Below are 16,785 nucleotides of genomic sequence, written 5' to 3'. Positions count from 1 at the left end.
GACAGATTTTTTTTTAGTTCTACCCTTGTTCTGAAAGCTCTATCTATGTTCCTATTCCCTAAAAATCTTTGTCACCAAGCCTCCAGATTTATTCCTTCTAAAATGTTGAAATTCCAGCTAATTCCTCAGTTGTTACCCAGGAAACAATGCAGATCCTGGTCCGAGGATGCAGCTCCTTCCAGGCAGCCTGGACTGTGAGGTGTGCTCCATTGCTCTTCAGGAACCGTCCTTGAGAGGCGTTCCACAGCAGGCCAGGCCTGGGGGGAGCAGGTGGGCCAGGCGGAAAGCACAGCAGAATTTGAGAGATGCTGAGTACTCATGACTCTGTGTAAGCACCTGAATTCAGCCCTCATGGTCTTTTCTGAGCTGTCAGTCATTTATCTCTATTTAGTCATTTTGTGAATTGGAGTTAGCTTCCTTCCCTCTACACTCAAAGATGGCATGTCAACATTTTAGGCCTCTGGGTGGAATGAACTTGTTTCCTGGGAGGGAGCTGATTGGCATCTATTCGCCTCTTCCTAGTTTTGTGGGGTTTCCCAGCATGTGGAGTCATAGAGAAAGACTGGTCCCACCTTCTATGTAATGCCCAAGAGAATAGATGACTCTCTGTCCACCCCCACCCTGACATCCAGGGCTTCTGGACAAGACCTAGGCTGGCTAATTGGCTGCTTCCACATGGGATCCTGAATCTGGAGCAAGTGAGGCAAAGCCCAGGGTACTTAGAATCCATTCTCAGTGAGAGCAGCAGGACTGCCCGGGAGGGGAATAGAGACGGGGACGACCGAGTCCTGCACCAGCAGAGATGACGTCCGCAGGTGGCGGGGCAGCACTGTGGCCGTGTCACTCCTCACAAAGCAGGGCTCTTGTGCTCACAGCCTTCGATACCGTGTTGCTGTCTTGGCTTCTATTTATCTTCCAAGCCAATTTCCAGCCTCCTACACACATGGGGTTCTTCTGGTATCATTCCAGTGAATTTCATGTTGTTTTCTGCCCTAAGAAAACAGAGTTGGTACCTCTGCTCAACCAAGAAGCCTGATTGATACAGACTGAGAGCTGCAGGCTGTATTTATTTGCTTCATTAACAAGAACACCTTAGGAATGGCAACTTCCATTGATGAGCTTCCTACTTTGTTCTGCGGTTGGAAAACTGTTGTTTCCCTGTTGACGACTGGCCACACTGGAGAGGTGAACAGGTGAGTCACAGGAATCACTGCTTCTGCTCCTTTTAAATCTTGATGATGGCAGAAATCTCTGTAACTCCCTCTGTAACTCCTCCATGAAGTTGGTGTTGACTTTCAGTAAAATATTTAGGCAGGTATGTAAAACCAATGGCCTCCACTGGCGTATGTCACTGAAATAGTCCCCGTCCGTGGGTCTGGGTGAACAATCTGAAGCTTCCAAGAGTATTCTTTCCAGTTATCCACCCAGGAATTTGAAAAATGATGACCAGGTGAGGGTGGGACCCTGATGGACTTAATCAAAGGTAAACCAATATAGATATTCACTAATTACTTGTGCCCTGTAATCTCCCCCTCTGACCCAGGCCTAAGAATTGGGTGACAAGCAGGGACTATCCAGCATGATGACCTGTGACAGGTATCCACTCACCAGATTGGGGGTTTTGCAAAGTCAGTGGACTGTCTTCCAGCTCTATTTTGGAACCTTGTTCCTATTAAATGTCCCTTGAGCCATGATCATGCGCCCTCCTGGTGCATGACCTGGCGCCCGCACTCTCTTTTCTTCTGGCAGTTACCTGCCTCCCCTACAGTCGGCCTCTTGGAATTTCTCCCACCCTAAAGGGACCAGAGTCCCAGCCCCTCCCCTATTATAGAGAGTTCCTGATTATCCATTGACTCTTCTCGTTAAAGGAGCGGGAAATCTTTTGGGCCCTGGCAGGAAACAGTGTGAGCAGGAAGTGCTTGAGAAATCAAATCTAGCATTTCAGCCTCCTACACACTTTGAGTCCTCCTTCTTCTTCATCATGCCAACTAATTTCTGGCTTTTTATGTCACGAAGAAGTGATCAGCATTTAGTTGAGGGTGGCATGGCTAACACTGGGCACAGCTGGAATCCCAGCCTGCTGCTGGAGCAAACCGTGCCAGCTGAGGATGACCATGGCAAGGAATCCAAATGATGATTCCTCTTCCTTGTCGACCTCCCTCAGACCCCACCATGCAAATAAATGGTCTTCAGCTCTTCGGAGCTTTGACAGCGAGCTCTTTCTCCTGCTGCAGCATCTCACTCCTTTCCATTCTGCAGTTCACTCTCAAGGCCATACTGACTTGAACACTGGCTGTCTAGAAACAGAGAGGCGGGCAGCGGCAGACAGGAAGAGAGATGGAGCAGGGTCCTCCAGCGGGAGCTGCACCTCGGAAGCATCCTTAGATGTGGCTTGGAGTCGGGATCCTTCAATTCCCCTCAGGTATCCCTATTGCAATTTTCTGAATACATCTTGTGTTAGGCTAAATAACAGCCCCCGACAGATGTGGGTGTCCTAATCATAGGACTTGTGATTATGTCACCTTCCATCATAAAAGGGACCTCACAGTGTGATCCAGTCAAGGATCTGGAGATGAGAGGTTATCTGCGATTATCTGGGTGGGCCCAAAGTATCCACAAGGGTCCTTGTAAGGCGGAGACAGTAGGGTGAGAGGGAGAAAAGGAGATGAGATGATAGAAGGGGAGAGAGACTGAGAGAGATCAGAGGACGCTACAAGCCTGGCTTGAAGACGAAGGGAGAAGCCAGGAGCTGAGGACAGCAGGTGACTCTAAAAGCTGGAAAAGGCAAGGGAATTGCTTCTCCCAGAGCCTCCCCAAGGAATGCAGCTCTACCCATGCCTTGATTTTAGAACTCTACTGGAAGAGAACAACTTTGTGTTGGTTCAAGCCACTGTGTCTGTAGGGCTTTGTTACAGCAGGAGAGGAACTAGCACACCACTCTCTCCCCATCAGGGCCCTCATGTGCTCTTAGAAGATCTAGTGAGGATGAAATTCATCATGTAACCAGAAACCTATAGAAATGGTTTCTGAATTTGTTTTTCATAGGAGAGTCTGCCAAAAATATCAACAGCCACAATTTATTGGACGCCTTCAGGAGAAATGTCAAAGGCATTTGTCCAAAGTGAGTGGTCCTGCTTCATGTCCCAGCATTCCTTGTCCCCTTTCCACAAGCTGAGAGCAGGTGATCCCCAGAAGGAGGGGGGTGAGAAGTGTTCACTATTGCTCTGCCCACCTCTCAACACAAAACATGATTCTACCTGTACCAATTATCCTGGGGCTTTGTGGTCTGCAACCAACCCTTTGGTGCCAATTTTTCTATTAGGTAGGACCCTTTGGATGCAAGCAGAACACAGCAAAGCAAAACCAAGACAAAAGCAAATGCAAAAACAAAAACAAATGAAAAATCTTAAAAAAATCTTCCCGCTACCTCAAGAGTAGAGGCATATATTTGAATGATCCAGAGAGAAAGCTCACAGAATTAAAGAAATCCATGGGTGGGTGGGCGTGCGTGCACATTTTTTAAAAACAGGCTTAGGGAAGACCAGGGACCCAGAAAGCCTCAGGGCTCTCAGCGGTAGGGAACGAGCTACTCTCAAGGCCTCAGCTCCACTGCCTGCTGCCTCCAAGGGTTTTCTTTCAGGTCCTCCAATTTCCAGGGGAGAGACTCAGATGGGTCCCAGGGGGCCTCTGAGACACTGGTCATGGCTAGAGGACAGAGTAAAGAAGGCGCTGTCACACCAGGGGGATGTGAGCTGAGCAGGCAGGCCCCCTAACCTGGGCCTTTTCGGAAGCCCCCTCCTCATCCCCGTGGGAGCAGTGGGGGAAAGGGGCCTCTGCCCCCTGCCCACCTCCCTTACTAGTGTCTCCCTAGCTGCTCCCTGCAGAGCCAGGCTCTGCAGTCATGGGGTCCGCATTGTCCTGGTGGGTGGAGTGCCTGAGCCTTAAAAGCCCCACCTGTGCTTTTCACTCCCTACTGCATGATTGAGAAGCAGACCTACTTCGTGATTGAGAAGCAGATTAAAGCTTTCCCCTTCCCCATCAAGGTATCTTTTTTTCTTCCTTCTTTCTTCCTCAGACCCCATCTGGTGTCCCTTCTCTCCTCCTCTCCCGCTCCATTCACCTGCCCTCTGTCTCAGGTCTCTACCGGCGTCTGGCAGCTGGGGAGGCTGGCGGGCTGCCCTGGTCCCATGGCTGATTGGAAAAATCCTGTGGCTCCAGGGAGCCGCCTTTTTAGATGCTGGTGGGGAGGAGCCTCACCTCGCTTCCAGGCCTGCATTTCACCCCAGGACTCATTAGGAGAATTTCTGCACCGCGGTTAGAAGAGAATTCATCGCATGTTTTCCCTACTGTAATAAGCGAGCCCCTTCTTTCTTTCCTTGTGCCTGGCGACCACAGCAGGAAGGCAGGAAGGTGCCTGCAGATTCCCAGGAACAAAGCTGCTCCCAGAACCCTCACATAGTAGGGTGACTCTTAGGATAAGAAATGTATATCCAGTGAGGTTCTGAGTACTGTAGGGGGGATGCTCTCAGCAGTAGTGGCGGTGGTAGGGAGTTGGGATTGCAAACCCAGAGGCCAGCAGAGGCCAGGCAGGAACTGGATTGAACTGGAAACTCAAGCTGTCCACTTGGGTCCAGTCAGGATGGATACTGATAGAAGTGGGGGTCTCATGTTGCCCACCTCATGTTTAAGAAGATTCTAGAATTATAGATTATTTGATGTGAAATTTCCTTAAATGTAAATGTTGGTGAATAAAGTAACTATTTAAACGATATATATGCAAACACACATTTGCACACACACACCTTACACACAATGGCTGGTCAGATTTAGTGCATAGCCAGCCAGCTGGTTTTCTGCTTTGGAATTATAGGCTGCTAATTTTTTTATTTTTTCTAGGCATGGTCTTGCTTTGTCACCCAGGCTGGAGTGCAGTGGCGTGAACACAGCTCATTGCAGCCTTGACCTCCTGAGCCCAAACAGTCCTCCCATCCCAGCCCAGCCCAGCAAATAACTGGGATGACTGGCATGTACCACCAAGACTCACTAATTTTTGTATGTTTGTAGAGATGGGGTTTCACCATGTTGCCCAGGCTGGTCTCAAACTCCAGAGCTCAGGTGATCCGCCTTCCTCGGCCTCCCAAAGTGCTGGAATTACAGGCATGAGCCACCGTGCTCTGCCTAATTGTATTTTATTATACTAAATGCAGTTTCTTTTGCCTTCTGTATCTTTTCAAACCCTGGGTGGTATTCCCCCAGCAAGAGTGAATCCTAGTTTACCTACTACCTATGCCTGTATGCTTACACTTTCACTGAATTTCTTTAAATTTTTAAATAATATTAGGAAGAAAATTGGGCTGATGAGCAGCTCTTGGGGCACTAGAGGCCTCCTGGGTAGCTGTCATGCCTTGAACGTCTCTTGGGCCTGCCTTCTCCAGCCTCCAGTGAGCACGAGGTCTGCATTGGCAAACAGATGTCCACTGTCCTGGGGACAAGAAAGGTGTGAGTCCTCCATGGCAAACAGAGAAGGAAGGAGATGTCTCCTTTCCTGAATCAGCTTATTGGGATAAACAAGAAACCCACAGAGGCTTTCTCACCAAGGCCAGCGTGTTTAATAGGCCTGCATCTCACCTCTGAGGATCACAAAGTGTGTGAGCAGCGTTCCAGCAAGGAGGCACTGATGCTCATGAGGATTCTGAAACCTCTGATCGCTGTTAGGAAATGCTCTTGACCCATGAGTGTTCCTCTTTCAAGATCCTCCAGCATTGCCAACCCGTCCAGCAAGAAGGGGAGAGATCTCATAGCAGGGGGGCTTGACTAAATTTGAGGAGTCGAGGAAGTGACGTTTCAGCTAAGACTTTTTTTTTTCTTTGAGATGGGATCTTGCTCTGTTGCCCAGGCTGGAGTGCAGTGGCTCAATCCTGGCTCACAGCAACCTCTGCCTCCCGGGTACAAGCGATTCTCCTACCTCAACCTCCCCAATAGCTGGGAGTACAGGTGCCCGCCACCACGCCCAGCTAATTTTTGTATTTTTAGTAGAGACAAAGTTCCACCATGTTGGCCAGACTGGTCTCAAACTCCTGACCTCAAGTGATGCTCCCGCCTCGGCCTCCCAAAGTGCTGGGATTACAGGCGTGAGCCATTGCGCCCTGCCTCAGCTAAGTCTTCAAGATCGGCCAAGGGATGAAGAAGGTTGGGGAGAAGATCGGGGATGAAGAAGGTTGGGGAGAAGAGCGGTGATGAGGGGAGCCCAGCTGCAGGCCGCATATTCAAAGACTTGTGGCTGGGAGGGAGGTCCGGAGAAGAACTGAGTTCTAGAATCTGAAAGAAGGCTAGCATGGGTCAGAATGGAAACTAACCAGACCACAGTGTCAGCCACTCAAGCTCCCACCAGCCAAGCCTCGTGCTGAATTTTGAGGGCTGCAGTAGAAAAGCGGGCTCACTGCGAGCCCTGCGTGTTGCCAACAGCCTCGGCAGAGCCAGGAGGTGGCGCTGTCGGCACACGCATCGTGCTGTCGGCGCTGCGCAGCCGCAGCCCGGGACCTTGGAGGACAGGCGGTCGGAGCTGCTGCTGGTGACGTCAGCAGTTTTACAGAGGCACAAAGCCGGAGCAGAAGAGTAAATGTCTGCACCAGGAAGGAGCCAGGGAGGCCAAGTTGGGAGCACTTCAGCAGAAGTGAATAGGTTCAGGAATCCAGCAGCGCCGGAGGGGTGGAGCCAGGGAAATACTACTCTGTGACAGTTTTGCTCATGAAGTGGAGTGCCAGGAAAACAGCGTCTGGCCGGGCGCGGTGGCTTACTCCTGTAATCCCAGCACTTTGGGAGGCCCGGGCGGGCGGATCGCTTGAGGTCAGGACCAGCGTGGCCAACATGATGAAACCCCGTCTCTACTAAAAATACAGAAATTAGCCGGGCGTGGTGGTGCGCGCCTGTAATCTCAACTACTCGGGAGGCTGAAGCAGGAGAATCGCTTGAACCCGGGAGGCAAGTCAGCCGAGATTTTGCCGAGGCGCAATCAGCCCAGATCATGCCACTGCACTTCGGCCTGGGTGACAGAGCAAGACTCCGTCTCAAAAAAACAAACAGAAAAAAAACACAGCGTCCAGGCAGCTCCACCTTCCATGTTGAAAGCCTGTGACTGCCACATTCTAGCGGGACTGGCTTGTTTGCCTGCTGAACGGAATGGCCCCGGGGTCTGTCTGGGTCTGGGTCCAGATGAGAAAGGCGCCCAGCCTTCCTCTGGCCCCAGCCCTGCACATTGACCAAGGATGGGTGGCCCTCCATACCAGGCACCCCTGGCTCCTCCTCATTCCCCTCTGGCTTCTCCCTTCCTCCTACCGCCATGCTGATCCTCCATCTGTCTGGCTCTGGGCAGTGGTTTTCAAAAGCACTGTGGTGGTAGTCACTGGGGTTGTTGGCCACATTTGTCTGGCTTTTCCCCTTTCCAGATGCACGGTGGGATTATTCTTCCTGGTCTCCTTATGGTTGGGTGGGAATATGTAACCAGTTCTGGACAAAAGAGTTTTGAATGGAAATAATATGTGTCATTGCTAAGCCACAGCAATGAATGCTGATATAAGACCCTTTTCCTCTACTGTGGCAACCAGCAATCTTCCAGAAAGTGGTTGCTCCATGATACTGAGTCCAGGAGGGAAGACAACCAGAGCAGAGATGCACCTGCCCCATGATGGACATGTAGCGTGAGCAAGAAGTAGCCTTTGCTGTTGTGAACCACTGAGATCGGGGGCTTGCTTTTTGGTGGTTTTTGTTTGTTTGGTTGGTTTTTTGTTTTGTTTTGTTTTGTTTCGTTTTGTTTTTTGAGACAGAGTTTCGCTCTAGTAGCCCAGGCTGGAGTGCAATGGCGCGATCTCGGCTCACTGCAAGCTCCACCTCCCAGGTTCAAGCGATTCTCCTGCCTCAGCCTCCCAACTAGCTAGGACTACAGGCGTGCACCACCATGCCCGGCTAATTTTGAATTTTTAATAGAGACAGGGTTTCACCACGTTGGTCAGGCTGGTCTCAAACTCCTGACCTCAGGTGATCTGCCCGCCTCGGCCTCCCAAATTGCTGGGATTACAGGCGTGAGCCACCATGCCCAGCCTGGGGGCTTGTTTTTTTACTGCAGCATAACCTAGACTATCCTGGCTGATATAAGCAAAGCTCCTGGAAATCAGGAAGCTGTTTGTAGAACACTATGAAAGGTACACAGCTTTAAATCCTTAGATAAACTAGAATTGTTATTAACAATGAGTATCACTTATTGACCAGGCGTGGTGGCTCACAACTGTAATCTCAGCACTTTGGGAGGCTGAGGCAGGCGGATTGCCTGAGGTCAGGAGTTCAAGACCAGCCTGGCCAACATAGTGAAACCCTGTCTTTACTAAAAATATAAAAATTAGCCAGGTGTGGTGGCACACGCCTGTAATCCCAGCTACTTGGGAGGCCCAGGCAGGAGAATCATTTGAACCCAGGAGGTAGAGGTTGCAGTAAGCCGAGATCATGCCTCTGCACTCTAGCCTGGGCGACAGAGTAAGACTCGGTCTCCAAAATAAATAAATAAATAAATAAATAAATAAATCAATGAGTATCACTTATTGAGCACCTACTACGTGTCAGGTATTATACAAGGTATACTAGGTTTTTTGGCAAATGTTTTCTCATTAATCCCCATCCTAGCACTGGGATTTGGCAATACTGGCCTATTCAGTATGATTAGTCTGAGGCAGTGAAACTCAGGGAAACGGACTCAAGGTCATGACCATAGCCTCTAAGTGGTCTTAATATAGCCTCTAAGTCATGACCATAGCCTCTAAGTGGAATTGAGATTCAAATGTAAGGATCTCTGTCACCCAAACTCTCATTCTTTCCACTCCTAGGCTGTTATCATATAAAAAGCAGGACTAGGCATAGTAAGGGGAAAAAAAAAACCAAACATTTTAAAAAGAAATTATCTCTTAACAGGAAAAACATTAACATCTGCCATTTTTCTAAATTGAATGTGAAAGATGATCCTCACAGGCTGAACAAAGATGCTTGCTCTCTGGTGTGATGTTTGACAAGGGAATCTTCCTTCATTTTCTCCTCTGATGAGCCTCTCTACCAGATAAGCAGCAGCAGGAACCAAACGTTTAAGAAAAATGTAAAGACATTATTTTGTCCATCACTTAACATTTTTATGAACAAGTTGGGAGGTAGCCTGCATTAATGCCTCTGTGCAATGGAATGAATGGCCCGAGATCTCACCGCCCCAGGATGACTTTGGGGAAGGAAGACCCAAACAGCCCACTGTCACATGCTGTCCTGCCTGCCTCAGGCCTCCTGTCCTTCTCTCCCTTGTGACCTGCAAACTAACCTTGAGGACTCGTGTCAACCGTCACTGCATTGGAAGCCCTCTGTGATAGTTAATATTGAGTGTCAACTTGATTGGATTGAAGGATGCAAAGTATTGTTCCTGGGTGTGTCTGTGAGGGTGTGGCCAAAGGAGATTAACATTTGAATCAGTGGCCTGGGAGAGGCAGACGCACCCTCAATCTGGGTGGGCACCATCTAATCAGCTGCCAACACGGCTAGAATTAAGCAGGCAGAAGAACTTGGAAGGACTAGACTTGCTGAGTCTTCCAGCCTTCACTCCCTTCCATGGTCTTTCTCCCACGCTGGATGCTTCCTGCCCTTGAACATCAGACTCTAAGTTCTTCAGCTTTTGGACTCTTGGACTTACACCAGTGGTTTGCCAGGGGCTCTCAGGCCTCCGGCCACAGACTAAAAGCTGCGCTGTCAGCTTCCCTACTTTTGAGGTTTTGAGACTCTGGCTGGCTTCTTTGCTCATCAGCTTGAAAACAGCCTGTTGTGGGACTTCACCTTGTGTTTGTGTGAGTCAATACTCCTTAATAAACTCCCCTGCATATATACATCTATCCTATTAGCTCTGTCTCTCTGGAGAACCCTGACTAATACAACCTCCCTTTCCTGCCAGGCTGGGCTCCTGTCTGCCTCATTCTCTTGTCCTGTTGCCCAGGCTAGAGTATAGTGGCACCATCATTGCTCACTGCAGCCTCGACCTCTCAGTCTCAAGTGATTTTCCTGCCTCAGCCTCTGCAGTAGCTAGGACTACAGGCATACGCCACCATGCCCAGCTGAATTTTTTAATTTTTTGTAGAGATGGGGTCTTGCTGTGTTGGCCAGGCTGGTCTTGAACTCCTGGCCTCAATCGATCCTCCCACCTTGGTCTCCCAAAGCTCTGGGATTACAGGCATGAGCCACCGTACCTGGCCTCATTCTGTTTTTTTTAATTAACATTTTTATTTGCATTTGTACAAAGTAATCCAGAGAGATCCCATGTACCCTTTACTCAGTTTCCGTTAATAGTAACATCTTGGAAAAATGCTAAATGTTGGCATATAAATTAAGCATTTAAATGTCACATATGCAAACACACAAAGATTTAATACACAACTGGCCAGTTTTCTCCTTTGGGGTTATAGGCTGCTAATTGTATTTTATTGTACCAAATGCAGCTTTAGCCTCTTCAATATCACAACCAGGATATTGGCATTGATATAATCAAGATAGAGAATATTTCTATCACCACAAGAATCCCTCTTGTTGTCCTTTTATAGCCTCACCCACTTCTCTCCCACCCTGATCCCTACTTTAGCCTTGGCAATTGCTAATCTATTCTTCATGTCTATAAGCGGGTCCATTTAAGAATGTTAGATAAATGGAATCAGCTGATCCGAAGGTGCCGCGTTATCTCTATTGATTGTTCAGTCACAGCAGATAAAACTCCTTGTTCTACTCTTTCCCGCTTCTCACAACTACACTTAACAAATCTTAAATAATTTTCCAGGTATGGTGACTCACGCCTGTAATCCCAGCACTTTGGGAGGCCGAGGAGGGCGGATCATTTGAGGTCAGAATTTCGAGACCAGCCCGGCCAACATGGTAAAACCCTGTCTCTACTAAAAATACAAAAATTAGCTGGGCGTGGTGGTGCACGCCTGTAGTCCCAGCTACTTGGGAGGCTGAGGCAGGAAAATCGCTTGCACCCAGGAGGCAGAGGTTACAGTGAGCCGAGATCATGCCACTGCACTCCAGCTTGGGCGACAGAGCGAGACTAGGTCTCAAAATAAATAAGTAAATGGCATCATAGAGTACGTAATTCTTGCGGATTGCCTTTTCGCAGTTGGCATAATTCTCTGGAGAGTCATTCAGGTTACTGTGTGCATCAATAGTGTTCATTCCGTGCTGTTGCTGAATTGTATTGCATGATGTGGATGTGCCACAGTCTGCTTAACCATTCACCTGTTAAAGGCTTCGTTCATTTTTTAATCACCAGTGCCTTGTAGACAGTTACTGTACTTGCATGTAAAGTACGTCCTGAAGAGCAACATTAGCTGTGATTAGGAGTGTAGGCTCTGAAGTTTGACTCCTAGCTCCAGAACTTACTATTCATGTGGGGTTGAGCAATTTACTTAACCTCTGTCTGCCTCAGTTTTCTCATCTGTAAAGTAGGGATAGCAGTAGTGCCCATCTTATAGATTTGTCATGAAAATTAACTAAATCTACATGTTATGTGTTTAACCCAAAGTCTGGCTTATGGTAAGAACTCAATTATTCTTATTAAATAATAACAATAATTAATAATAATATAATAACAATACTTAATAATAAACATTCACTGAACTGAATCAAAAACCTAATGAGAACATTCAAATTTGCAAAATGTTCAAATCAGGGGGTTGTAGCAGATTGTAAAAGGAATAATTTGGCCAAGTGTGGTGGCTCATTCCTCTAATCCCAGCACTTTGGGAGGCCGAGGAGGGTAGATCACTTGAAGTCAGGAGTTCGAGACCAGCCTGGCCAACATGGTAAAACCTCGTCTCTAGTAAAAATCAAAAACTTAACCAGGCATGGTGGTGGGCACCTGTAGTGCCAGCTACTTGGGAGGCTGAGACAGGAGAATTGCTTTTTCTAGAGCATTCACATATTACTCTCTAAATAACAAGCTTCACCAGACTCGTTGAAATAGAAGCATCTGAGGCCAGGCACGGTGACTCACGCCTGTGATCCCAGCACTTTCGGAGGCTGAGGCAGGTGGATCATTTGAGGTCAGTAGTTTGAGACCAGCCTGACCAACATGGTGAAACCCCGTATCTACTAAAAATACAAAAATATTAGCCAGGTGTGGTGGCACATGCTTGTAGCCCCAGCTACTTGGGAGGCTGAGGCAGGAGAATCGCCTGAACCCAGGAGGTGGAGGTTGCAGTGAGCCGACCGAGATCACGCTACTGCACGCCAGCCTGGGCAACAGAGTGAGACTCCCTCAGAAAAACAAACCAAAAAAAGAAATTGAAATATTTGAACAAAACTGAGTCAAACCCACTGGCAATACTGTGTCCGTTCAAAGGAAGTCTGCAGCCTCATTCTGGAACAGTGGTGATTTGATTTGCTCAACAATATTGACTGAGCTCCTAGTGTAGGTACGCCAGGCATGGGTCTAGGTGTCAGGGATGTAGTAGAGAAGAAACAGACAACCCCTGGCCCTCGTGGCAGGTAAAAGAGGAAGGCTTACTCTGTCTTACATCTGATTTAAAAGTGGTGGAAATGCCTCATGTAGAAAGAAGGAAAGTTCTGATGTTAGAAAGAGGGGGTCACCTTGAGAGAATGTGGACATGCTCTCTGCTTTATATATATATCTATATATCTATATATATATATATAGATATATAGACATATATAGTTTGTTTGTTTTGTTTTGTTTTGTTTTTTGAGACAGAGTCTCGCTCTGTCCCCCAGGCTGGAGTGCAATGGCATGATCTTGGCTCAATGCAACCTTCGCCTCCCAGGTTCAAGCGATTCTCACGCCACAGCCTCCTGAGTAGCTGGGAGGTGGCGCCCGCCACCATGCCTGGCTAATTTTTATATTTTTAGTAGAGATGGGGTTTCACCATGTTGGTCATGCTGGTCTCAAACTCCTGACCTCAGGTGATCCTCCTGCCTCGGCCTCCCAATCTGCTTTAGATTTAAAGGTAGAATTGGTTCTCATCTTCCTGACTTGACAGGTGTGGGGGTACTTGCAGGCACTTGATGATCCACCTGGTCCTCTCCCTAACCCCCAATGTACACACTCCTTGAATCATCCTGGTATGTTGATGTGAGCCTGGACATGCTGCCCTGCAGTCACAAAGGGTATCTGGGCCCTGGGCCCTGAGCAGCTCCTACTGGAAGTGCTGACTTGCAGGATCCAGCTTTGCTATTGTCCTCTCCTCTAGGGCCCGCCTCTACCTGAGCACAGTGACTGGTCAGGGAGCTACAGTCTGGCTGAAAAGCCACGATTCCTCCGAGAGACGCTAACTGGACCATGACCTTGGCCTCATTAGCTTGGCGCTCTCCACCTGAGCTGCCTGGACTGGGGCCAGCCAGGAAAATTAGCTCAGGCCCACAGGCCCCTGGGAGAGGCGTCAGGCAAAAATAGATCAGAAAGAGGGAGAGAATCCTTGTGCAGGAGGGCCTGCAGAGGTCATTGGCTCCGGCATCGGCCCAGCTCTACAGATGGAGGCTGAGGCCAAGGAAGGGAAGGGGCCTGGCCAAGGTCATGCTGCAGTTCGTGCAGAGCTGGGATGAGAATGAGGGTCCCCCTGCTCCCAAAGCCACGTTCTTCCCTTGCCTGTGCCTCCCATCAGGCTGTAGTCAGAGAGGGACAGAAGCGACCAATGAACAATAAGAGTCACAGATAATAAAACAATTCATCATGGGCTATGCATTGTTACTGTTTTTTTGTTTTGTTTTGTTTTGTTTTTTTGAGATGAAGTCTCTCTGTTGCCCAGGCTGGAGTACAATGGCACAATCTCAGCTCACTGCAAACTCTGTCTCCCAGGTTCAAGCGATTCTCCTGCCTCAGCCTCCCGAGTAGCTGGGACTGCAGGCGCATGCCACCACACTTCGCTATTTTTTGTATTTTTAGTAAAGACAGGGTTTCACCATGTTGGCCAGGTTGGTCTCAAACTCCTGACCTCAGGTAATCCACCTTCCTCGGCCTTCCAAAGTGCTGGGATTACAGGCGTGAGCCACCGTGCCTGGCCTCTGTTTTATTTTTTTTGTTTGTTTGTTTTTAAGTGTGTGAAGAAGTAAAAAATAGTCTATAACACAGAAAACTGCTTTGAATTTTTAAATAGATAAAAATAATATATTGGGAGACAGTGTCATGTAGTAGCTAAAAATAGGGATTCCAGACCTCCACTGCCTGAGTTTGAATCCCAGCTCCACCTCTTACTTGTCACATGTCTTTAAGCAAGTTACGTAACCTCTCTGTGCCTTGCTTCTCTCACCTGCAAAATGGGGCTCACAGTACAGCCTGCTGCATGGTGGTGTCAGGCAGAGCTGATCCATGAAAAAAACACCATGCCCCAGGGCCACTGTGGAATGACACTGAATCAGTGTTGGTAGGCAATGCCAATTCCACAGAAAGGAACAAAAAGAAAAGCAAAAGCTTAGCTGCTCCACTGAGCCCTTTCCCCAAAAGTATCAGCATTAACAGCTCCCTGTGGATTCTTTTAAATATGGCATAAAAGCATCCTACTTGGCCAGGTGTGGTGGCTCACACCTGTAATCCCAGCACTTTGGGAGGCCGAGGTGGGTGGATCACCTGAGATCAGGAGTTCAAGACCAGCCTGGCCAACATGCTGAAACCTCGTCTCTACTAAAAATACAAAAACTAGCCAGATGTGGTGGCGGGCTCCTGTAATCCCAGCTACTTGGGAGGCTGAGGCAGGAGAATCTCTTGAACCCGGGAGGCAGAGGTTGCAGTGAGGAGAGATGGCACCAATGCACTCCAGCCTGGGTGACAGAGCAAGACTCCATCTCAGAAAAAAAAATCCTATTTTACACAGGTTCTACACGTTGCCTCATCCCATTAATAACATATCTGGGCATCTTTTCTTCCATCTGGTTCAGATGTAGCCCATTCTTTTAAATGGCTATATGATATTGCATCCTGTGGATGGGCCATAACTTTTTTTTTTTTTTGAGACCGAGTCTCACTCTGTCTGTCGCCCAAGCTGGAGTGCAGTGGTGCAATCTTGGCTCAATGCAACCTCCACCTCCCGGTTTCAAAGCAATTCTCCTGCCTCAGCCTCCCGAGTAGCTGGGATTACAGGCATGCACTCAGCTAATTTTTGTATTTTTAGTAGAGACGGGGTTTCACCATCTTGGCCAAGCTGGTCTCGAACTCCTGACCTCAGGGTGATTCGCCTGCCTTGGCCTCTCAAAGTGCTGGGGTTACAGGCGTGAGCCACCGCGCCCAGCTGGGCCATAATATATTTAACCAGATCCCAACATTGGACTGTCACAGTACACAGGAGTGGTTCCACGTAGCTGAAATAGACAGAGTTGTGGAAAATAAGGCCATGAAAACAGGTTATGGGAAAACTGTCATGGGCTTATCAGCTATGCAGCTACATGCAAATGATAAATTTCTTTCTTGTATTGAGAACCAACTGTTTGCCTCATAATCTCTAGGCCTCACAATACCCTGCTTGGGTAGACTGCCATTAGGATCCCATTTATAGTGAAGCCCAGAGATAAAATTAGTGACTCCCAGTTATACCACGAGTAGGGCCTGAGCTGAATACTAACCCAGGCAGTGTTGCCCAGAGCCCATGCTCTTGTGCCACACGAAATTGGAAGTCTGAGATTCCTTCTGTAGGAAGTGATGAGCCCCTCTCTTCCCATCTTCCCTGGTCACCAGGCCCAGAGCCAGGTGGGGGCCTTGCTGAGGCTGAGCCTGGTAGTCTAGTCAATGTTAAGCTGCAGCAGGTGCAGCAGAAGGGAGACGGGGTCTCTGCTCAGACCCCAGTCATTGTCCAGCCTGTCTCTTGGCCTCCTCTGGGGAGCAGCTCAATTTACCAGCTGTCTTGAGTGTCTATGGGAATACTATGGGATCACGTGGTCACCAAGACCACACCCCCTCTTCATGGGTCTTCTATTCTTCACCAAGCCCTCTTCCCTCTCCCTGCAACCTCACCTAAGGACTGCCTCTTGCTTAGTCAAACCTACCGTCTTTGTGTGCGTTGGGACATTAGCCCAACATGAGCTGGTCCATGACCCAGGGCCACCGTGGAATGGCATTGAATCAGTAATGGTAGGGAATGCCAATGCCACATGTTATGAGTTCCCCTTCTGCGGCTTGTTGCTGGAGCCCTGTGTCACAGCCTGCCCAGGGTCTGTTCCTCTAAGATGAGCCTACCTCCCAACAGGCCTGCAAATGGAGTGGGGGGTGAGTCCCCAAAGAGAAAAATAAAAAGATTCTTTCCTCACCGCATAACAAAATCAATTCCAGATGTAAATGTGAAAGGCAAAATGTTAAGACTTTTAGAGGCTGGGCGTGGTGGCTCACGCCTGTAATCCCTGCACTTTGGGAGGCCGAGATGGGCAGATCACTTGAGCTCAGGAGTTCAAGACTAGCCTGGCCAATATGGTGAAACCCCGTCTCTACTAAAAATACAATAATTAGCCAGGCGTGGTGGCGCATGCCTGTAGTCCCAGCTACTCTGGAGGCTGAGGCAGGAGAATCGCTTGAACCGAGGAGGCGGAGGTTGCAGTGAGCCAAGATTGTGCCACTGCACTCCAGCCTGGGCAACAGAGCGAGACTCTGTCTCAAAAAAAAAAAAAAAAGAAAAGACTTTTAGAAGAAAAGTACAAAATAAAGTCTCTATAGAATATCTTGGGACCAAGGAAGGTTTCCTAAGACATAAAAAGCACAAACCATTCAAGAGAATAAGATTGCTAAAT

This window comes from Pan paniscus, chromosome 23 (genome assembly GCF_029289425.2).
Source record: "Pan paniscus chromosome 23, NHGRI_mPanPan1-v2.0_pri, whole genome shotgun sequence".
NCBI classification, from domain to species: Eukaryota; Metazoa; Chordata; class Mammalia; order Primates; family Hominidae; genus Pan; species Pan paniscus.
Note: the sequence above shows the minus strand (reverse complement) of the source record.